The 25164-nt window shown below is 42.1% G+C and overlaps 1 protein-coding gene and 1 long non-coding RNA gene across 12 annotated transcripts in view; one reads left to right on the top strand and one right to left on the bottom strand.

Moving 5' to 3' along the window:
• LOC111261529 (uncharacterized) overlaps window positions 1-25164 on the top strand; it is a 292892-nt gene that overhangs the window by 204397 nt on the left and 63331 nt on the right. For 3 of the 10 annotated variants that reach the window (XR_015311556.1, XR_015311555.1, XR_015311567.1), the window contains one exon: window positions 23705-23876. The exons of 6 other annotated variants lie outside the window; for them this stretch is intronic. The gene's annotated coding sequence lies outside the window, so the exon portion shown is untranslated. Of the gene's footprint in view, window positions 1-20662; window positions 21222-23704; window positions 23877-25164 lie in introns of all 10 variants that reach the window. One more of the 10 variants, XR_015311565.1, reaches the window with a different exon arrangement.
• The window catches only part of LOC111261536 (uncharacterized), an 88795-nt gene that overhangs the window by 15479 nt on the left and 48152 nt on the right, over window positions 1-25164 (bottom strand). The window contains exon 2 of one of the 2 annotated variants that reach the window (XR_015311583.1): window positions 14739-14822. The exons of the other annotated variant lie outside the window; for it this stretch is intronic. This is a non-coding gene — a long non-coding RNA (uncharacterized LOC111261536). The remainder of the gene's footprint in view (window positions 1-14738; window positions 14823-25164) is intronic. 2 annotated transcript variants of the gene reach the window in all.

Raw genomic sequence — 25164 nt, 5'->3', positions numbered from 1 at the left:
GTGCACCCATAAGTACAATTGATCAATATATATTCAAATTTACTGTATTGTCTTTTTTGATTCTTCTTACTATTGGATCTCTCATAAATGCATATATACAACGGTTAGTGTTGATTCTACACACGCGCAATATTAAGCAGAACTTTGGGATGTTATTTTCAACGTTGAATGTGCCATGCCAACTGGTTATGGTGGACAAAACCTTAACTTTCGGTTATCGCTGCCTCGCCGCATCTATTATTTACAACAAAAGAGTGCTGCATACATATACTTCACCATGTATTTGCTACTGCAGACAGCCGTAGGCGTTAGGCAACTGCGTCGTCTTCTTACAGACCCTCCCATTTTTCGCCCAAGCTGGTAACTTGTATTTGCTATAGGGCCTATTCCGGTTAGTAGCACCAGTACGTGTTTGAGATCTTAGAGCATTTAGGTGCCGCCTGGGGCCACAACAGGCGCAAGGCTCGCATAGTTGACCAAGCAAGTATTAGCACCACATCATTCGATGATAGCTCGATTAGGTTGCTCGTCCTGTGGTGCTTGCCGAAGTGGGGAATTGTTAGACCAACAGCGATCGGACAGCCCAGGTTGTTACGCATATGCGCGTGTGTGTGTATGTATGTGTCTCTCTAATAGAGGCGGTGGTTTACAATCAAAGGTGTATGAGGGAAGCCGGACAAGGACAAGCATCCGCGTCGACTTCTCCGTATCGATAGCTGTGCAGCGACTGTCCAGCCAGCTAAGTCCGTAATTGGGCCTTAGACAACTACAAAGACAGGTGCCAACAAAGTGCTTTGCTGGGAGAAATAGGCCTCGGTTTAGTTGGTGAGACCAACCGCTCTAACAGCTACTGCTGTTGTCGTTGCGACGGCGCACGCGTTAAGCTAATAAAGAGGGAAACCCAAAAGCTTGTCCTGCTCAACTTGCCTTCAAAAAGATACAGGTTGCCTGAAATGTGCTCCTACTCAAGGTTCAAGCGCGCAACTTTTGACGGGTACTTCTTTTCATCTTTTTGCAGCTTCAAGCTTTCTTTCAATAGAAAAAAAGATTTTTGAAACTGTTCGTCTACTCGTTAGTTTGAACGTACTTTTTGAAAAAGGAGAACTGCGAAAACGAACCAGGTTTTGTCTACACAGACCCTCAAACGTACGAAAACGGGTATATCAATTCAATCTCGAACATCGGATAACGAATGGTAATCGCCGACACCCGTTGAATAGGTTACGCGTTTGGAAATCTAATCATAGTCAAAGGCTTGCTAGCTAGGTATGCAGTGGCTACTACTGGCTGCCAATGAAGTCATCTGTAGCCTCTTGCTTGACTTATTTCACTTAATTCGTTGTTGTTATATAATGCATTCAAGTTAAAATTTTTGGTACAGCAACAGTCCCTGAAATTTCGAAAATATGGCAGGCGGGCGGGGGGTGGGATAGTAGGGGTTTTTTTTTGGGACATAAAGATTTTCACAACCGCTTTCTTAGCCATCGGCTTTTGCAGAATATTCGTTCTGGCTCTACTGAATGTTTAAGGCTAAAACAATTAAAACTAGTGCATATCTTCCTAAAAAGTATTCTCATTTAGCATGTCTAAAATGTTTGTAAATTGAATACAGTAAATATAAAGATTACGTTACTCTAGGGTTCAATCAACGCGGTTGCTTTAAGCCTTTTTCTCAGTGACTTTCGGCCACGTCGTTAGCTTTCAGGGGGAGCAGCGTATTTAATAATAAGCAAAATATACACACTGAAAGGCTTCAAGCGTACGTTCGGCCTTTTGGTCTTAGAGCTGTTCAAGATCTGATTTATCCGCCAATTGCCACTCTTAACAAGCCAGGTAATACATTCAGAGTACCTAAGCTTTGGGAAAAGATGGTCTGGGGAATTTTGAAAAGCATAATTATGTTCGTCGAGCGTGACCCGTGACTAAACCCTAGCGTTATCTGTCCTTCTTTGTTGTCGCAGCGATTAAAGCCCTGGGAATCTTCTAATTATCTTTTATAGCACTTGAAAAAAGGACCAGAATTTTTTCTGGGGTAGGTCTTAGTCCGAGCGACATTTCTCGTACCTGTTTGAAAGAATTGTCCAGAAATACGTACATATCAGCAACAAGTTGTACATTCATGAGCCGGTCTGTGGGCCTGGTATAAACTTCCTGTGGCTTCGCTGAGCGTCGTTTGCGTACACTCTATCATCCACGACAGATACGAGAGAAAGATTATACACTAATAGTACTAACTGCACTCTATTAGATTTAGATGGGTCAGAGGCACACGAATAATTTTCATTTTTAAACGGACGCTTAATTAAGCAAATGCGGGCCTTGTTAACACTGTATGTATGAACTGTGCTAAGTGCAATGGCTTTTTTAACGCAAAACGTGACGTTTTATATGGACAGGTACATAGTTCCTATGCGGGGCCTATTACCACTGAAAAAGGTTCAGCCGTAGGTACTCGAAGACTTGTAAACGGCGTTTAGGAATTACAAAATATCTTCATGCGCCAATATCAAATCATTTGCTTTCGGTCGAGAACTTTCCCTTGAATCAGTTCGACGAAACTGAGTCCGGATTTAATATATATGGGAGAAGATAGCTCATAATATTCGACGGTGTGAGTATTGTCACCTGTATAGATTTCAAATAGCTTCATACCATAACTAACAAACATACTCATAGGGTTCATACAACGCAACGTTGAGCTGAAACGTTCCTTTCAGGATTAGTAGGGATGCCTGGCAGTGCGCTTGTTTTAGACAGAGTATTAAATAAAAAGGGAGCTTGCATAACACCACAGCATTCCTAAACTCTACGCTTACGATTGATAATAATATTATTACTACGGAATTCATTCGAGTATTCCTACAAAGTTACGACATTTTATAACATGCCTTTCAAAATTTATTTTTTGTGTTGACCAATTTGATCTCTGCTGATAGTGCTACTCCATCTTCTATTTTTCACAAGCGACCGAGTCCTGATTTTTGGGAAAATTGTATTTGTGGTTCTCCGGTATTGTTTAGGCTAGTTAGACGATAACATCGCCTGCTATTACTGAATAACATAAAAGGCTCCTAGGTCAAGGCAGCCAAGAAATGCATTAAAAAGCAAACCTATGAACACGTTGTCTTCTACGAGAGATTCTTTGCCTGTTGGTGATAAACATCCTACAATCGACAACTAGGTTTTTGCTAGCAACAAACATAGCTTTTTTACAGCCTGTGTGGTGGTGTCGGAGTATTACCGTCTTGATTGATTCATGACAGAGTGTTCACGATTGTTCAAAACTCTGTCTGTGACGAATATTCGGCCTAAAATCGATTAACGTGCCCACGACTTTTCGCTTCAAACTCGTATAGGCTTTTGAATCTTTCTAGGCACCTAAATGAACTAGAGGCCTGTTTTACATGTCAATCTCATTACTCTATTTACAAGTTTAAAATTGTAGCCTAAATGGGGATCTAAATAAGTTTTGGGATTTATAAGTACTTATCAATTTAAAGGCTAGACTACTGCAGCGTAAAATAGACAAAGTTTTCCGATCTTCCGTGTTTTACATCTTTTATAGGCAGGAAAAAATGGAAGAGCTTGGTTAACCTTGGAAGCGTTTCTCCCTACGACTTTGGCCTTAATGACATGTGTTTGAATCTTACCCGACCTGTCTCCTAGGTTAATCTATTGCAGAGCTCGTTTTCCCTACACTTCCGTTCTTCTGTGTGCTCTTCTGAGCTTATTCTAAATCAATTATGAAAATTAACAGCACAGTTCATAGAAACCGTAGGCGAAACAATACGCCTAACGACTAGTTGGACACACATGTCTGAATTGGAGTACATTGAGTATCAAAGAAGAACTTGATGATGAACACAAATGCATGTCCGATTAGAGTAGTCTGATACTGATTTAACGCCGGTACCTTTGTCAGTCATGGAAGGTTTCAGCCTGCGTTACTATGCGGAGCGACCTAAAATATGTGCTTACTTAAAGATGTGAGTGTGTGACTTATTTTTTCCTTAGGACTTTACGAGGTTAAAAAATTGCATAAAATCCGCGGCGAGCAATTAAAGATTATGATGGAAGCACTTATCTCTTCTTATATATACACCTCTTAGCATTACCACTGATAAAAAAAATTGAAGGAGAATAGGCCAAAGCCGTTATATTATGAATGAAGATACGACCTCTAACCAGACTTAGGTTGCCTTTACAAAATCAAGTTTTGACGGCACACAAGTCAAGTTAGTTAGTAAGTCGACGACAGGTAACAACTTATGCGTACCAAATACTGAATAACAACGAGCTGAACGCTTTTTCAGATGTCACAATTTCCTTTCAAGGTATGCTGGGAACTATTCGAATTCAAATATCAAATAAAGTATTTACCAAATCAGTACGTGCCTATTTAATATAGGACAATCTATGAGATTTATATCCAAGTACTTAGGTCACAGAGCCCGGCCCCATCAGTGTTTCCAAAGCCTGATTAATCTACTGTAATGATTTTATTTCTCGCTGTTAATCGAAAACACCTGACCAAGGTCATAGCGCAAAAATAGGCTCCTTGCGTTGTGTTGCTTATAGTTGGCAGTGAGCTTTTACCGTACAGCGAGCCGCGTGTAGACGATTGTGCGACTAGTCAACAGCAACCGCTTTCTTGCATAGGAGGAGGAACTTTATCTTTGCCAGGCTCTGGGTAATGTCCTATCTTGCCTGCAGCTTGCAAGCAGCCAATAGGAATAAAAAATTTACAACGAACATCGACTCCAATATTAATGGACAAGGCGTAATCCTGATAGGAGCTTGTACTGAGTGGCGAAGACCCACAGGAAAAGTCGGAGCCGCTTCGCCTATGGTAGTTGATCAGGATTTCTGCGTTGACCATTGGCAAAGTGAATATCCAAGGCAACTAAGTCATTTGCCAGTAGTCCGCTCTTCGTACGCACTAAGCTCAGTATAGCTCGACCAAAGCTCAGATAGATTGAAACCCAGTGGGACTGCGCTGGTTCGGCCTGAAAACGCGGCACAGGTGACACAAGTAAGTTTCTTTGGTGATCTGCGTAGACTGACTGACTGACTGACGAGCGTAGAGTCAGACGTCTGTCGTATGATCGGACAGTGACGAGTTTGGTCGGGCGGCTCGTTTGGGGCAGATGCCGTTGCTGCTACTAGCTGTTAGTCATAACGAGGCTTGTATAGGGGAGGTTGTTATGCCTCTAGAGGCGTGAAGGGTGCGTGACGAAAAGAGAGCGGGCGTGGCCACGTACCGGATATTGCATCTGCGCGCCATTCACTTCCGCCACGAATGAAAACCTGGAAACTAGTGGTAGGCAGCAAAGGCAAGCGGTGACCCATGGAGGTCTGCCTGGCCCGCTGCCTCGCCTATTGGCCCCTCATATACAAAGAACATTACCAGAACCGCGTCGCGACGGCACTGGTTCGTAGTAAGTGTAGCCTCTGCAAAAGTAGAAGACGAAGCAAAACTGGGAGACGAACGAATAGCCTGACTATGGTTTCTTGGCTTTCGTTCGTACATTCCCTCGGTTCCCCTGGCCTAGTCGCCTTCCTCCAGTCCAAGTCGGTCGTTGTTGCGTGGCATTGGGGCCATAAAGTCGAACGACTTATGACTGTCAGCTTGATCGCCAGTGTGGCGCTGACAAGATTCGGGAGAAAAGAATGAGGCAACGTGGTCAGACAGCGCTTGAAGGATGACGCAGCCTTGCTGGAACCGTGTATCTTCTGCCACCACCCCCCAATAATAATCAGTAGAAATGTTACTACTAGAAATCATACGTTAGAGCTGTTATGACTTCCTACAGAACAACAATCAAGGATACAACAAAATCATAATTCCGATAAAATACTAGATAATGTAATAACTAATATATTACTGTGTATAAGTGTAGTACTGTAAAAACAGAAATTTAATTGTTAAAATAAGCAGTAGAAACGGGACGATTTTAAAATACCTATTTTTTTTTTCAATAGTATGCTACATAACTACTATACTTCAATACTACGTAACACAATAGAGTCTTTTGAAAAGCAAAATAGTATGTGGCGTATGCATACTAAATAATCTGTTTATAATATAAAGACATGATAAGTGAGCAGCAATGCATACCACTTGTAAGTTGTTGGCAAAAGTACTGTACTTTTGATAAACCAATGTTTGTAACAGCAAACAAGATATAATAGCAATCGCACTTGGCTATAGTCATCAAGTAAGCTAAATGAATATATGATAAAATAATACGTTTTTTTTGATTCAGCTTAATAATATTCAAGTGTTTGAACTCTTCACCATGACACTGGCAAAATACATGGTAGTAAATTAAAAACCAATTTAAACACTAACTAACTTCTTCGGGAGTTTCTTGACTAAGAAGTTACTACCATGAAAACGTTGGGCAAACGCTTAAAAGTTGCTTAATACCCATATGAACGGCTAAAACTGTTGTAAAATCCCGTTACTTTGCCCGTTGCACTTCTCCTTCGACGTAGCCCATGGCAAAATTCGAACATTGCAGAACTGAATTCGGATCGTGCTCAAAAACAAAGGGACTCATGTTACTTTCGAGCGAAAGCACCTACATCACGCCTAAAGCACATAAGGCCATTGTGCGTTTTACTAGGCTAAAAGTGAATAGAATTTTGGATCACTCTCGACATATATACGCTAACAATTGAACCTTTATTGCGGCGCACGTCAGTGGTTTAAATTTAGCCGTACTCAAAAACTGTCAGCATTAAATTGAATAATTCAACTCTATCACGTCCGAAATTATTATCTTTGTCGTCAAAAAAGATGAGGTAATGCCCCTCGAATGTTCACTGGTGAGCAAGATCGTCTGCGGTCGAAGCACGGAGATGGAGTAAAGTGGTTCTCGTACGCTAATTTCTATCAGGGTTGGCATTTCGACCAGTAGGACTCGGTGCTCAAGTCTCCTGGGTCCCTCTGTCTCGCTGGCAGTCTCCTGGGAGTTACCTACAAACTGCATCACTCCCGTACTATAAAAGCAGCTGTGCCTCATCACTTGCATTTTGCTCCCGTTTACTGAGAGCAGCCTCTTTTCCTCCTCTCGACTGCTTATTACGTATGCATGGGCAATGGTTTGTCGTGGTCTACATTGTTTAAAGCGCCATCCTTTTGCCTTCACATTACACTCTAGCTGAATATTACATGGTAACGTAGTGATGCAGCTAGCTTCGGGTAGAGAGCGAGCTTAGGGGTTTAGTCGTGGAAACTGTCGTTGTACACGTGGAAGACGCTGGCCCTTACTAAGTGATGCTGGCTATGTGTACACCGGCCGTAAACGCTCTCCAATAAACCCACAGCAAATCTCCTTTTTTGTGTGGCGGCTGGCAAAATCTTTTTCACAAAATACAATGCAACTTCTGGAATTTTTCTATGGCCATCTGATCTGTGTGCCAATTGGGCGTTGTTGGTGTACCAAACGAGTCCGCGAGGAAGTCTCACAAGGCACTAAGTGCTTCGCTGTGAAGTTTCCCCTTCGACCATGGGCGTTTCGAATCTTCGAGGCCATCCAGCCAGCCGCTAGGAAGTGGCTGATGATGTCTATGTAACAGATCAAACAATATTAGCAACATCACGGTGCCGCATACGTCGAACAGAGCGAACAGTACAGCGTTTTGGAAACACCTGTTGCTGCCATGTGGCGCTACTGTTGTAACTTAGCGAAGTTTTTTAAAGTTGACACCTCTCCGTGGGGATAACCTGTTACGGGCAATATTGTCGGTGGCAAGGTAGGGACCAATTCGGAATCTGTTAAATGTTATGATATTAACGCTGATAAAACGTAGCTGCCCGGTGAGCGGGAACTAAAAAATTCGATAATTTGAAAAAATGATTGAGCTTCAACCGACAATCGAATCCGACGCCCCAAAGTTCGTGCTTGAAGTTCCATCATACCGAGGCAAGCTACGCAAAAAGGTCTTGTTCTTTTTTACTTCCATTCACACTTACTTCATCCTCCTTCAACGTATTAGGCATTCTTCAGCGTTCTTACGTTATCTATCACTCGATGATATCTGTGTCCCTTGCATCTTAATTTTATATTTCTTTCGATTCCCTTTTAGTCATCACTAATTGGTCGCTAATACCCTCGCACCGTTCTTATGATACTCACCGCATGCCTACAGCGTCTGATGACAGGGCCAAGCTTGGTACGATCGTAGCTGTCTGCGGCCATTATGGCTCAACCAAGCATTGGATGGTGGGAGCATTTCGATGGGGTTTTCTTTTCCTCCTTTCGCCATTGCTGTTGGTTCTGCCAGTATGGTAGTCCGAAGTCGTGGTCATGACAACATTCCCTAGATGGGTTCTCTGCATACATAAAGCGTCCGATAGGGCTTTCGAAACGAGAAGTAGTACAAAGAGCTCGTTGTGTAGGACGCCGTTGGGATGTTGCCGGGCGTCGAGAGGTCGAGAACGTCGTGGCCTTGCCCTGAAGTGGCTGCTGTACTTCGAACAGCGTACGCCGCTAAATGAGGAGACTAAGGGGATCTAGAAAGTCCAGCAAAGTGATTCCATCCCTCTCTCTGCCCTAATTACTCGTTGGCTTTGTCAGCAACACGCGAAGTAGGTGGGCGGGCTCGGTGTCGACGACGGTAGGAGAGCTGGAGGATAAGGCGGTAACGAAACGTATAACGTATAATGCGTACATGAGACGGAGTAAATCGACTTAACGCTTACCAGCATTATCACGGTCCCCTTAACATGGTGACGGCAGACTTTGGTGGACTAGAAAACGTTAAACCTAACAAAGACCTTACTTTATTTCAGATTGGTATTTATGATTACGCTTGAAATATACGATGCTTGTATTGATTTTAAAAACAATGAATGTATACAATGAACAAAGGCGCAATGAATGTATACTATCATACTGGTATACAACGAGGTACAGTTGAACATTTCCTTATCTATATAGTATGGTACTGATAATCGTAGTTCTTATCGACAGCTTCTATCATATCAACAAGTGAAATTGTCTTCGGAAAATTTATTTGTACAATATGTATTTCTTTAATATATGTCAGATTTGTTCTACAGTATACGCAGCCATAGAGACTCATGAAGTTCCATCAACAAACTTGGCATATATTATTCTAATTTCATATCCACGTGAGCAGTGTTTTTATCCAGTTGCCTAATGAAATATATGGATGCAGATCAAACAACTTCTGCATTTCACTTAAACAATCATGTTTTCTACAGTTTTATTATTATATTACGGAATATACGCATGCTGCGTACAATATTTCATCTAAGTGGCATACCTGTGGATGTGGAAAGTTTTTTTTTCTTTTTTATTGAACAAACGACAAAAGATCTAGTTTATTGTATGCATATCAGTGTTGATAATTTTGAAGTTGCGGCAAAGTAATTGAAGAAAATCTGCAGGACCCAAATTTTGGACAATTGCAGTCGGAGTTATTCAATATAGTATATACCTACCCTGTTTGTGTAACTCTTCTATGTGATTTTAATGCTCTTCAGGCCAACTCTATCCTTTATGTTATCGATCGGATTCATTTTAGACAAAATTAGACTTGTTCTGCCTTTTACTTTTTGTCTTTGCCCCAGAATGGCAAAAGCGGAAACTGCCCTGCTCTGTGGGATCTGTCCTTCAATCAAATTCACAAAAGGTCGTGGTTGGTGCTGTTATTGTTAACAGTGCAATAGAAACAACAACAGGAACACTAATTGGAGTCACGTTGGCTCAACGAAGGCCACAGCCGACACGCGATATCCACTGAGAAAATGCTCTGACTGTACGAAAAGAGAAAGCGGCGTGGGGGTGTTTAGGGGTAGGTGGGAGCTCTTATGCTTTATACCAATTGGTCAGTGAAAAAGCAAGAGCCACCTTAGACACGAACCGCGAAGAAACATTGCTGACTCGGACTACCTGCAGTTGTTGCTGTTATGTATAAATGGTCCATCAGTGCATTTCATAATTAAACAATAAAATATATATAGAACGGGCTCTTAATGTAAAAAAAAACATCAATTGCTTTAATTTGAAATAAAGTATTTGACAGGGCCAATAGTTTGATGTTAGTATAAAAATTAAGGAATTTAAACATTAAGGATCCAGCAGGTTTTCACAGTTCAGCATTAGGTCTCTCCTCTTTTGTTTATTGAAGACATTGAAATCGATTATCTTGAAGTTGTTTTATAAAAACTTTAGTGACAGCTTAAAGTTCATCTATGAAATTCGAACAGATAGAGGGTTCAGACGGCAATCAATTGCATTCAACAGCCATAAACCATATCCATAAACTCTAAAATGATGAAAATGAGAAACCGTTCAGTACAGGTCCCGTTCGTTATACAGTCGTTATGCAAACTAACGCAAAAGATCCCCTGCCGTAATGTGTTAATACCTTTTGCGTGGATTCTTCGCTCATCTGACGAACAGATGCTTCTTATCCGCTCTCTGCGTAGCGAAGCGCGGATTCATCTATCTGTCCTCTGGCATCCATCTAACTGGGGTGTTTGGTCAGGATGCGTCTTCTCACCATAATGGATTTCTTTCGCTAAACGAGTACGCATTTTTAGAAAAAGGCGCCAGCACGAGAGTACAAGTTGGTTCTCATCAAATCTAGGGGCGTACATAGAGCGCCTGGCCAGGCTATTCAGATACGCTAAGATTTCAACATCGAAGGAAACTTATAGACAGAGAGGGTAGAGATGTAAAGGAATGCCGTAAAACATAAATCCGCTTTTGAGGAGCTGGTGCGGACTGCAAAAAAGGATAAAGCGAAAGGCTACTCAGTGTCTAAACGAGTTTTAAATTGAAAGCCAATTCGAAGTTTAAATCCTGTCAGAAGCTCCCCACAGAACCTATTTCCCAAAAATAGCCATTTGTCAACAAGAAACTGAACACTTATTTGACCATGCTGCTAGCAGTGGGCAAAGACCGAGGGTATAGCCGGGGTGGGAGTGGGGGTCCGACATATAACGAACTCGCCCGATCGTTTGTTTTCTCTTGTCTTTGACTCGTCTTGAAATTCACCGTTTTGTCCTTGTTTTTGATTTTGACTTTAACTCCCCCTTCCCTATCCCGGCCTGCCTCTCATCTGCTCGAAGGGAGTCCCTCCGATCGTAGGGACGATGCTGGCAGCTTACTGCAAGTTTTGAAACGGGGGCTGACATGTTTCCAACACAATGATGCCGAGGCTTTCAAAGACGAAAACAAAGAGTGGCAGCAAGAAGAAAACGACGAAAGGGAAGATTCAGAACAAGCGACCGACCGACAGATAGGCGGAAAAACTTTTGCTATCCCCGAAAGCGGTTCTCTGTAGCCCAGCTCATACAGAATGTGGAGCAAAGACCTAGTGGCCCATGATCCTACTCGCCTTGTCCCTCCACCTTTAGTGATCTCCGAGCTGGTCTGATCTGTCTCAGCTTTCGCCCTCGGGGCGCATCGACGATTTCAAAAGGCGACTGTCACGAACAGAGACCGACTTCGTGCGTCCGCTTCACTGCAACGTCCTGTAATCACGATGTCAGCCGTGGCGGCAAAGCAGTGGCAACCTCAGCAGTAGTGCTACTGCAATGTGAGTGACTGCGCTCTCGTGCACAGTCTGTCCTACCGCCAGTCAGTCAGGCTACTACAAAACAATTTCTTCTTCGTCCCAACACTGTTATCGTTGGCGCTCACCGTTTCTTATGATCCGATTTCTTGTGCAGACGCAAACAGCCAGGCCTTCGATGGCAGCACCCATCCCGTGCTCGACCTACGCTAGGCGCCACCGATCGCTCAGACGAACAACTAGCTCTTTCGAGTTAATAGGAAAGAAGCTCACATATTCTTTGCGTTCTTTCTTCGGCAATAGCTTCCGGTGGCGTGGTCAGACGAACTCGGTGTTTCATCGGCTCCACGTCCTGTTAAGGCGACGCAGAGTAATGAATATACACTTTGCTGCCGACTATTTATACCTAGCACACCTAACCTATGATATCTTCCCTGGTCTAGTGAAGTCAGTACATCCGTTTTGCCCATGATTTTTCTGCTTTGTCTCTATGACGGCTTTCTTCGGGGTAGCCGCTTTCGTACATGGCAGCGCCATACATGCACAGTACGCAATGCCTTCAATCTAAACCGGTGAATACACTATGTACGTAAAAACGTTCAGTGGGCAAAAAGATGGTCCAGATACATCTAGTATAATATCGACCTATTTATGTACGGAGCGCTTTCTTTCCCGACAAGCAATAATAGCAGCAAGAGAGTCAACTTGTGCAACAACGATGACAGCGTGATGACGCACAGAGCTTTTACTTTTTCGTACGCAAAAATGTTATCAGTCGTTGGTCGTGGTGAATTCTCGTATAACTTACTGACCTTATCCTGAGCTTACTGTCATAACCAAGAGCCCTTTGATTTTGTTCCCAAAAGATTTTGTTGGAGTATAGACTACTTTATCATGCGTACCTCATTTGCGAAATAAAAATATCAGCAGCCATCGAAAGACGATGGGCCACCTTGTTTGGTGCGCCTAGCCACCGAAAAGGAAGGGGAAAACTCAACAGAGGCCAACGAGGCGAGCGCGCCCAAAGGACGTTGTGGACGCGAGGTTTGGACAACAGGGCAAGATGAACCTTCCCGCTCCATTCAGAGGTAGTTCATTGTATCACTTCAAGCTGACAACGGCCTGGGACGCGCACCATATGTTCTGTATCCTGCTCCGAGGAGCTGTATAACAACAAACGAAACCAGCGAAGCATTTTCTTAAGAAGAGGCTGTAATGCCAACATACCCAGTTCACATTAAGGAGAAACAAAAGGCGAAGATTCGCGCGTTAAACGACAACAGACCGGCGTAATAGCATAGTCTAGAAGCGTGAGGACGTGCTAGGAACAAACCAGACAGCCTCTTGGGGGCCTGTCAAGAAAGGGTTGAGATGGGAGCTTTTTCGGGGCTTGTGCTGTTTCAGTTTGGCTGAACCATATTCGATGTTTATCACTTGTTTCCAGTTCTTTTATTCACAACAATAATTACCGTCCGGAGATAATGACAGAAAGCTAATGAGGGCGACGATACTGAACATATGAAGTCGTTAAACAAACAGCTGGAAGGAAAACGTTAACGAAGCTAACACCGAATCAACAACGCATATCGCGGATGAGGATATAATGCGAGCGAGTTTTAAAGATAATTTCGAAAATATTCGGTTCACTAATGTCGTTACTGTTTTGCAAGAGCAGACGACATAAAATGGGTCAGGCAAAAGAGGTACTGAAAAGCACTCGTACTCAGTTGTGCGGCTTCACGAATGCATGCGGTATAATAGAAAAAGCGCACAATTATTCGACATTTCTGGTGAGTGTTAATTACTGCATCAGGATTCATTGTGTCCGAGACACTGCATGCCAAAAATCAAAAGTAGGAATTTCAGACCTCACATAGGTCCTAACCTCGTTTAGTTGTATGATTATTAATAACCGTACACACAGCAACCCCGTGTTTGGTGCCCGAGGTTTTTCTTGTATCGTTCGTTCCGTGCGAGATCCTCACTGGAAATTTTATGTTAATGTTGGTACACATGTCCCAAAAGTATGCCCCTGTAAGACGCTTCAATCCTTACAAAATCTGAATTGACTTTTAGAATGACAGCCTGTTATACAAGATGTTAACAAACACTTTGTGGAAGGTCATGAGGGAACTTCAACTGCGTCAATCCTAGCTTTTCTAAACGAAATATGTAACTTGAGTTACTGCTCCGGTCTGGCCCAAATAATCGGACTTTTTCCGGAAATTATCCGGAAATAATTTCTGCCGGTTTTAACGCATCGTTACACAAATGTCACATCCTTTGGTAAGGTACGCTGATGAGCTCGGTAAGTCTGTTTGAAACCGTAAAGATTTGCTATGAATCTATGTTATGGATTTAAACTACGTTGAGTAAAAGTAAGTATTAACTTGTCAGGTAAGCTAGACCATACTGCGCCTTAATATCGAGCAGCGAATATTTATAAAGTGCCTTTCAATAAACAACCTTATGGTCGATTGCCGTTGGCCTAAGGCGTGCCTTTCTAGAAAAATGTCCCTTACGCCGTGATCTGATCGTTGAATTCAATTTAAAAGGTCATTGATTTTCCTAGAGAATTACGTATCTTAAACAGTTGCTAGTGAAACGATTTGGCTGAAACATATCATAAAGACATATATTTCCGCGGTACATTAGCGAGTCGCAGAATAGGTTTATAGCAAAGAGAATGTCACCGTTTGAAGATGACCAATAAGCATTCCCAGGCTGTGGCCATTATTGTCGTACAAATTTCGTTACGTTAAACAACAGGTACGAATTATTAGGTGTTTCCATTGTTTTCATAACCGGCAACAACGATCTCGGTTGTTGTGGTTGACAGACAAAATTGAGTGGATCCGGGAAATCAATATCGTTCTACTTATTCCTTGCTACAGGCGCTGCGTCTCACTGACCTCCTACGCCACTGCTTTGCTAAAAACACTATCACCACTATGCCAATAACAAATATATGGGTCTCTTTACTGCCGTGATGGTGTGGGCTGGAAACACAAAAGCGCCCACTTTTTGCCTATAGCCTGCAATCTTATGGAATACCTACTGCGATACTGGACATGAAACATTTAGTATAAGGCTCAATTTTGCATATCAGACGTATATTCTAAAAATTTGATTATACGATTCCTTTAGTTATTCTTTATTTCGCTCAAATATACATTTATTACCGTTAGCTTAGACGGTCAAGCCTCTAGTTGAAATAGACCAGGGATTGCTGCTTGAAGCCTTGCCAACGACACGTACGGCGTAACCTGTCGGAAAAAAGGAGGTTATCACTCATCGTCGTCTCATTGAAGGAATAGCGAAATCGATGCTTATAACTAGTGTAATGGCCGTCATTTGAGGCTTTCCAATGCTCACCGTTCAAATTTAGCATAGTAGTTGCCGAACTGACGGGTCCTTTTGTCCGCTTTCGGAGCTCTATGTTGTATATGTTTAAAATACATTAAAGCATTGATAGTCTACCGCATATATAAGACGAGGAACATTACATCGACGCAATTAACATTATACATTTCACAAAAAACAAGCTTATTCTACAAAGTTTTAAGCTTTCCTATTGTTTTACGAGGACATTTAAGGAAATTTACCATTTGTGGACAGTGTCACATATTTATTCGGTGATCTTATACACAAATGGAACGCGGTTACAAGCTTGGGGAACTTAGGCCAACTACTAAGTCCTATATATATGATATGCAATAGCCAGTGTTGGTCTCTCAGATGACATCCGTTTTGCATGGATCATAACGGCTATGTTTTGAAACGAATTTGAGATTCGAGGCCGATCCTGCTTCTAAAACGACTCTATAGTTTAGCAGATGGGTCGAGCTAAGCGTCGTGACGATGTTCGTAACGGAAATAAGCACCAGTTTAGCTCGTTGCAGCATTGCAACCTACTGTGTTTCTACAATACAATATGGAACATTTGAATGAGTGAATTCAGAATCGATGGTGTCATTAAAAGGGCTATTGAGATCATTAAAAGGCCCATTTGAGAGCCTCTCGTGGAAGCTAGCAACTATCTTCTCGTTCAACTCTCTACCATATCTATACCAATCGGTTGTTAATCGATCGAACGTAGTTAAATACCGCTATGGTAAATTTCAACGGCAGGACATCATTGTTAGCTCTATTCTAACTGTATTTTCATAATACAATGAATTTTACGTGTAGCTTATGAATGGTGAGCGCTGCTGTAGTCTAGGGCGAGGAGGAAAAAACTGCGGGTGGAAAAAACACCCGATGGCTACCGTTCCAACGCTGAAATCTAGCTAGCGGGCCCTCTTCAACCGTTGTTCGCTAGGCGTTCTGCCAATACGTTGGAGGTGATTAGTGTATGAACAACAGCATTAAGATCAAAACAACGGCAGGGGGTCCATAGTACTAAGCTTCGCTAATGGTACGCTATCTGGTCGGCCTGCATATTCATAAGGCTCTACCGAGAAAACGCTGTTGTAGACGGTCAACTAAACACTAATCGTGTCTTGGCGTAAAAGCAGAATAGAGACGCAGTATTTTTGTTTGCATTGTTACTGATGATGTTACACACGCCGCGACTGTTTGCCTGGCGACGGGAAGTTTTCCCGATTGTACACAGCAATAGCAAGTGTAGTCATACCGGCAGTAGCATACACCTGCCGCACAAAGCCCATAAGCAAAAGGACGTGTCCTCACAGTCGACAAACATTGACTTCAATAGCACTTCTCGTAAGAAGAGGCGTTAGGCAAATTGAAACAGCGCTGGATGAACGAAAGCACCCATGTCATACGAATATCTGCATTGAATAAGAACGACTTAAATGATCCCTGCTCGAAGGAGGCGACAATGCTGTTATCTTAGTGCCCCGAAGTAGGACGAACCGATCGGATCATTTTCTACTCTGGGACAGTTTACGTTCGTGAACGTTGTTGTTTTCAACATAACGGCTATGAAAAAATGTTCAGGCGCGTACTATTTCTTTGTTATTTAACACAACTAATACATTAGGCGTTAATCAGTGGAAAAAAAGTTGATTCGCACGGAAACTAAACAACGTACCGCTTCAGCAAGTAAGGCCTTGCATCACGTACATGCGATCGGCTTACCTGATACTGGTTACTGTCTGTCTATGAGAATAGGGCTCGAAATATGGCTGTCTGATATCAGAATTTTGTGAAAACAAGCCTATCAGACCATTTTTATATGACCACATCGATTGCGGTATGTTTCTCTACGGCGGAAACGAAGGGTACTCGTTGTACAACTGTGGCAATAATAGCCCACGGGTTTCTTTGTAGACTGGAAATGTATTGTGCTATACAAACGTCGTTTACATTGCGGCAGTCAATATATAACGATAACATATGTATGAATATATCAGGAGACACCAAATCGTATTTAATTTAGCTGCTCTATGGAGAATCCCGTTGAGTGTTCAGCTCACCTCGACATGTGCCTAGCAGTGAGGTTGGCATGGGATATGGCCGAAGAGCGTTAGTGCATAGTTTCATTGTGAAACAATACTTTTACCTAACCTACTAACAATTCGGGGATAATTTTTCTATTTTATTCAAATAATGACTGTGAGAGGCAGCAGGCATGGTACGATCCGCAGATGCTGGTGTTCTATTGTAAATACTTAGAGATTATTTTAAATCTATGAATTTACGTGTGCCCATGAAAAGCTCAGAAAAAGATCATTGCATACGTAATTATTGCCTTTGAGGATAGCTTTAACGCTTTCTCGAACTTAACCTACCCTCGAATGTAAAAAAATCATCTGTTATGGGAAACGTCTCATGTAGTTTAGTTTGCATCCATACGTTCGTTTTCGTCACATGTGATGATGTAAAGCGCTACGCCAGCACAAACCTTCACATGTCTTTCTTATAGATAAAGCTGGCGGTTCATTCATTTTTGTCTATGCCGACTTTCGTTTTGGCCCTCAACTTGCTCTATTTCATCACCAAAGAACGCAAGTGGCCTTGTCCAACTCGCTCGATCGAGCGTAACGTAGCCGAATTTATGAATCGAGTTGATCACGAGAACGGCCGATGCGACCTATCCTCAGAGCATTAGAAATAGGCATCTGTTTGGTACTACAATGCAGGGAATATGCAAAGGCTATACTAGAACTAATCTACATAGAGATTGCAGGCATCACGTTTCTATTCTATTACTCATTGAGTTCCCTGCAATATTACCGTCCCAAACATGACTATAGAAACAAGCACCACATTGCCTAGAAAGGATGCTGCCTTTCTATGAGACTTTGTCTCACTACTGACTAGATCACCTTTACTACCATAAGTATACATAATAAGTCTTCGTAAATTTCAATATTATTTTTGCAAAATAGACAGCTCATGAGTCGGGACTGATGCCAAAAGACCGCCTGCCCAGTTATGAAATAATACAAAAATTAAAAAAAAAAAAACAACAAATAAAGCGCAATTCGATGGAAGGGCACCGTTATTGTTGAAGACTAACAGTAGCGAACAACGACGTTGACCTTAGTTAAGAGAGAGTGAACGTATAGCCTACAATAGGTGTTGAAGAGGTTACTAGAAGTTCGAGTTCGGAAATCCTTCTGGCTTCGAGCTACCAAAATGCGGAGCAAGATTTCGTCCTATAGTCGCTATAGAGTACACACATGACAAGACAGTAGACGTTATTGGTTAGATATATGGCAAATTACCTTTTTGCAGCTTAATTTTTTGTAGGTCAATTTTGCGAACCAAACTTGATCGATCTTTCTGGGCAGTTTGATTGCAACGAGCGTATGGCGTGGTCCAGCATCGCACGAATTGTGAATCATATATAAAGACCATCAAATAGCATTTGTCTGCCCGATGTAGGCGGCTTCAGAGGCTGCTGCGTACATTTCTTATGGCTGCGTCGGCAATGTGCGGAAGACCTACGCGGTATGAAGTTGCATCTGTTTTGTGGCATTGGAGTGCTGTCATGTCAGTCTTACCTTAACGGACCTTCAGAGGTCCGTTCGCTCATGTTATGTGTTCTGTAATTTGTGTTAGAAAGGCCCCGTGACCACGGATGTAGCTCTGGCGCAGTCGCTCGTTCGCAATTCATTAATTTATCACAAAATTACAGATAACAGTTGCGTTACTTATTCAGTAAAAAAAAAAAAAAAACGGTAAATGTTAAAATAAGACCAATATTTTTTGCTAAAAAAAAGCTTGAAACGAAGCGGCTTACAGTCCAACGATTAACAGAAATATATATATATATATAACTAATGAACTGTACTTGCTTGACGTATAATTAATTGTCAAGTTCATATATGGTCTATGTAATAATTCTACGAGTGCTACCCATTTCGTTGGTACGCTGGCCTCTCGTCCGTCACCAGCAGGTCGCTGAATATCAAAACCTATTTTTATATTCAAAAAAATTTGCTTCCGTTAGTTCTACGTAGTAATCTACCAGATATTAGTATGCACACAAATCCCTCAGCGTGCCAATTATATGTAAAATATTTTAGAGTATCCGCTTTCATCTCCGCGAAAAGCGCTCCGTATTCCTTTGCACTGCAATATAATTAGTTATATTGATTTGCCAAAGAGTGCAGGTGGCCCTTTCAGCTCATAAAAGCCCGTCTTCATGGACAGTTTCTCGTTGTCGTTCGCTAAACCAAAAACCTTTCGCCGGGGTAGAACAACTCGTAATACGGCACTCTTAAGGTGGGGGCGACTTAGATATCGGACGGCATTTAATATCGTCCATACAACCAGGCATGCGTGCGCGTCCGTTATTTTCGTCGTTTCGTCGTCAAATTACGTTGCTACGATCGCGGGAGATCATATCTGATGATCTAGTAGCCGTACGTGTCTCCTGTTCAATTTCTTACACACTCCCTTACTTTTTTCTGTCTCCCTTTTGCTTAGACTATTACCTTTATAGATGCTTGCTTTACACACGCACCCGCCTCGCCCATACCCGCAAAACCTTCTGTTGTAGACATGCTTTCCTATATGCCTCTGATGGACTGCCCAGGTTCGAGTGTGTCCATATGCAAGTTTCTGCTTGTTGTTCAGCGTTGAGCGACGCACTGCAAATTAGCACGGAACTTAAATAATTTGTTGCAAGACCTTCGAAAAAGATCACTTCGGTATTCTATGACCAATCTCTTTTAGACCAATGTCTCAGCCGCCCTATATCGTCTCGTAGCAGCCGCGCTAACGTAGCTGTCTTTTTCTCAGTGCCCTGGTGGCAGTAGCCGCTGAAGCACCAGCCGTTATTATTGCTACTTCACTTAGGCAGTCACTATGAAATCCGACAACGCAAAATTTGAACTGTGGAAAAATAAGTGACCTTTTGTCACTCCCCGTCTCCCTGTGTCGAGCCCTGGAGTTGTCCTTCGCGTTACACCGACCACCCAGTCCCCTCTCCACGTTTTCTAACTTTTTGCACTATAATAGCCATATGTAGGAGGACACACCGTGCTGGTACTCATAATTCACTCCGTGTCACCTTCTATAAAGCATGTGGCGAGAGGCGAAGCGGAAGAATGGAACGGATGCTCTAATAATCTTCCACTTCGAAGGATAGAAATGATAATATCATCAAAAAAGTTAAAACTGTGTAGGCAATCATTGCTAAATTCTTCTACTCCAGTTAAGTTAGCCTATTACAACGAATGAGTTTTTATCATTGTTCTTGCAGTTCTTTCGAGAATTACAGCTGGAACTTCTGGGTGTATTATACGCTTTAGGTAAATAAATCTCATGTTTTTTTAGTGATTCTATTTGCCTACCTTAGAGAGAACATATGAGGGGAACAACGGCTACAAATTAATGTTTGTAACGCGCATAATGTGTGCACTGTAAATGGTACGCCAGTATCGATTTGGCGAACAGTTGATGATACGAAATTGAAAGGTGTTTAATGCTATTGCCTGATCAGCAATTGATGACTCCTCTAGTTGGTTTATTTTACCCTCGAGGAAAAGGCTGGGCCCATCCCTAGTATGTCAAGCAAAGTTTGCTGTTTGCCCCCATTACTTGATCTTTTGGACCAATGATCAAGCTGCGCTCATGTCAATCCCAAAACACAGAGTGAATATAGTAAAGTTTTTCTTGCCTTTTTCAGCTCGATCTTGAGCCAAGTTCTAATCGCCCATCATCACGTGCTGCATACTAGAGCCTTTGCAGGCTGTTCGTGGACGAAGAGAACTTGCTCACTTCGCTTACTACTTTGCAAGTCATCTGTACTCGAACAGAGGCGGTGACATCGCACAGGCGACGGGGGGACTAGCAGAAAACAAACCCAAATTGATTTGGGCATTTCGACGCGCCCGAAATCAACAGCTGATATATGGGATAAGCGATCCATCGTAATCAATATTTCACCCATGCATGTGTGCCTGAGTTTACGTCAGGTTTCTCGTAAAGCTGTATTGAAAATCGCAGTTGTCCGTCAGCAAAGCAGCTGGCCTGTTTCGCTTAATCAACATATATAAACAAATAACTGACAGGTGACCACAGCTTCTACAGTGGAAGCCGTAGCGAAACGGCACTTGTATACGAAGAGTCCTGCTTCATGTCCAACAAGGAAAAGGGGAAACGATTAGTTATCCTTTAACATTGGCCTTAGGTATTCGATCTGCGCAATCTGGAGGTGCCGGCAACAAAAAAAGAAACAAAGAACAGTGAGTATCAATCAGCTCGCTTGTTCGATCGATACTTTAATGTACAATATAGGATATTATTAGTGTAAAATCAGTGGCAATTGGAATGAGAGCTGCGCCTGCGAAATTAAAATCCGGCTAATTCTCGCGCTACACTATCTCAATAGATCTACACTTGGGACGAACTCGTTCTAGGTAGTAAGATCTTAAAGGAATAGATCCTCAACAGTAGCGCCTTGATCTGCTTTGTCTTGAACCCAAGCATAAAATTATAGTTCTAGTAGTGAGAAGACTACTTGCAGTCTATAGTACTTTTATGAGAAGCGTCTTCCCAACGTAAAAGTTACTTTTGATGCACAAAGTACGTTGTTTACAGAAAGGAAATGGGACATGACAAAAGATGTCTAACAAGTAAGTAACGAAAAAAAGAAAAACTGTGAATGCTCAAGGTTCTTATTTCTCTACATACAAAGGCCTGCCCTGTCGACCGTGGACGTGTCACCAACGGGGCTATTACGTCCTGTCATAGGGTTTTTATTTATAGCATTTACCCAAAGTGACTATGATCTGTCTTTGATGTTACAAGATAGTACTGACAGTCCGTTATAGAGCGTTCCATCACTTCTGTGAACCTTGAAATGAAATTGCTTTTCAGTAGATGCCCATTAACAAAATAACGGTTACAAATTGGACATAATTCAACAAAAATGATCGCAACCTTCAGGAATATTATTGGCAATTTTTTTTTTCATGATTTCTATCAATTATCATTAATTTTACCACTTCACAAGTTTGGACAAATAATAATAGCCAACCGTCAGCCATAACTCATTTGACATCTAAATAATTTTTCTTATAGAACCCATTCAAAAACTCTTTAACCTGAGTCGTCTATCACTTATCAATACCAGACGATTACTGGAGATGCTTCGATATAAATTCTTGTAAAACTTTTCCCGGAAATTTTGCTCGAAACCTCAGTAACCCTGAACATACGGCGTCACTGCTGTAAGGCGCTGTCCTAAAATAGGCGTATGTCGATGACGCTGTCAGAGGGCTAATTTTCGGATGTAAGCGGTCTAGTATTGGTCAGTTAGCTTTGGTTTTTACTAACAATTGCCCATGTTGTTTCAGGCAGTTTTCATCTAATGACATTTCGCTATGTCGAGTTACAACTCATAGGGGCATATCAGCGTTAAGCAGAATGCAGTATTTTATCGAAAGCTTTCTCGTAAAAGTTCTGCCTACCGTATACGGAAGATAATAATAGTCGTATACTTAGCTTTCTCTCATAAAAGGTTTTCGTTCAATGTAACATCCAAGTAGTTATCTTTCTAAACGTCAGCTGATGTCTCAGACGGCTTCGGCTTCCTCTATTCTTCAGTTACAAATACCCGTCATAGCACACTCTCAGCGGACGATGAATAATTGAAAGTCCCGATAAAGCCCTTCTAGCCAATCTAACTTTTCAAAAGTTATTTTTAGGCATAGCAATTTCATATGGTGGAAATCCGCACAATTGACGTCGCTGCCTGTACCGATAGCTACACTTCTATCTGAAGTTCGAAGCCCAAAGCTAAAAGGTAGCAGGCTCACGTTGAGAAAAAAAAAGAGCATCCACTTATGGCTAAAGAATGTTTGGTAATTATATCTAGTACAAAAATTAGCACGTGGCCATAATAATGAGGTGAGGTTTAATCTATAAGCTATGTTTCTTATGCCCAGCACCAGCGGCGCCTTCAAATAGAATTCGACCAGTTGTGCGAGTTTATCTACGAAAAATATCAACTAATTTGCTTTACAGCCTAACTCGGAAGCGTTAAATCGACCTAATTATTAGTAATTACATCTTACGTGTACGTTCCGGTCAACTGAAAAAGGCTTCTTGTCCTGAAGATGTTCACAATTGACTTTAACAAATACATATAACGAGAATTAAAAGAAGATCACTAGTAAACCATTAAGCTATAGATCAACCAAACACTTCGGAGAGATTCATGCTCGTGTTATCTCAGAAAAATCAATTCCATTGTTTATGTACATATAATATCTGTACAAAATGCATCCATATCGTCACCAGCAATTACTCTTGCTGTCCTGGTGGCTTTCTTCGGTCTGCAATATTTTAGCTGCCGCCTCCTTTGTCCCGTCCTGCACTCCCGAACGTTATTATTCTTATCGATAGCGATGGTAGTTTTTTTGCTGGCAATAACAGACGACGGGTCCGCCCAAACCATGGACTCGTATCCCAGATGGGCAAGCAAACCGGCGCTAGGCAATTGCCAACCGGTCAAATGGCCAATCTGACAACTTTGTGGGTGCCTTCAGTTGCTGTTCCATCGGTTACCGTGCTGCTTCGCGCCACCACCTTTATCCCCCGTTTGTTCTGCCCCTGTGACGTGTCTGTTTCAGTCTAGTCACCCAACCTCAAAGTTGACAAGCGTTGACAACAAACTTGCGTACTCCAATTTTTGGTTTGTTTCTGTTTTCGTTTTTATGCCAAGTGAACTATGTGGTCCGGCTGGCTTGTCTTGCGAGTAGCAGTTTCGATAGGTCTGTCTATACGACTATGTAAGCAAGAGGAAACGGTCGGAGGCATCCATGCTTTCTGGACCAACGCCGTCGTTTCTCTCACTTAGAAAAAGGCCCAAGGAATTGCGCAATTCTTCTCCCAAGGTAAGTTGTAGGAGTTAGGATATACGCAGGGGGTAACAAAGAGTCGGGATCATAGGGGTATTGATAGTGTATGGGCTAGGCCGTTTCGAAAAAATCTCTTCTGCTTGCGTCTCCTCCATAGCCGAATCTTGAGTGAGTCAAAGACGTTTCATTGGTGGTGGACCAGGAAGTGAACGGGAAATTTGTGGGAACTTTCTAGAGCTTGGGTTTACGCCCTTCGCACACACACGAGCGTTTCCTGTTACGAACTAAACAAAACTATTGTTGCCATCAAACTGTTCGATCACTCACTTCAGCTCGCAGTCCTTAAGCCGATCCATCGTGTTAGTACATGATTTGCCGACCACTCTTAAATCCGTTTCCCCATAGCAAACTCACCCTCTTGATAGAAATGAGCAACTCCAACCTACAATAATTCTTAAATTAAATTAACTCGATGGACTGACGAAAGTTAGCACGTTCCTAGGACCTGACATTTTTTCTATACGTAGTAGTTAAGTGAATATTTTTAAGGATAGGTGCATTTTAGCAAAAATTGTAGAGGCCTCAAAGCACAGAACGTGGGAGAAATTGATTGAATCAACTATATTGATGTACGTTTGAAAACTGCTAAGTCAAATAGCGTTTGCACAGGTCCTTTTGCCTACGTAGAGGCCTCCACATATATGAATCCAAAATCCAATAATAGTTGGCAATCCCGCCAGAATAATGTGTACTGTGTTTAACTTTTGTCATTTTTACGTTTATAACGTGGATTTCGTGCTAGTGAATATATCCCATATGTATCAACATTACTAACACATTTGGTGGCTAGAGTTCCGATAGTACTTTTGAATACGCTTAAGTAAAGTTTCAATACCTTAGTCTATTATCATTATTCTCTAGTCTACTGAGAAAACTAGATAGGTTGCGCTTACCAGCTGAATAAAATGGTCTTTGGGACCATTCTGCAATGTTATCTCTTCACAGAAACATCCCATTTCTCCCGTGCTGGCCCCTTTTCAGCGCACTCAATAGCACACACAACTAGCAATTAGTCCCATATGCAATATTGTCCTTTGTCCTCTTGTAATTCTGGTCTCCCAGATCGGTCAGGCGATGGTCAGAGGGAATTCGATTAGTTGCTAGAAAAAAAACAAGTTCAGTTGGCAGTCTAATCCATCTATCGCTTGTTAGATCCTATTGGTAAGACCCGTCAGAAAGTCGACCACTCAATCATGGCTTTCTCCTACAGCGCATTGATGCAGTGGTATATCCTACCTGGCAAACGATGTATCCGAGGGCGGAG

This window comes from Varroa jacobsoni, unplaced genomic scaffold (genome assembly GCF_002532875.2).
Source record: "Varroa jacobsoni isolate VJ856 unplaced genomic scaffold, vjacob_1.0 scaffold_565, whole genome shotgun sequence".
Lineage (NCBI taxonomy): Eukaryota > Metazoa > Arthropoda > Arachnida > Mesostigmata > Varroidae > Varroa > Varroa jacobsoni.
The sequence above is the reverse complement of the archived record's forward strand: the minus strand, read 5'-3'. Positions and strand labels throughout refer to the sequence as shown.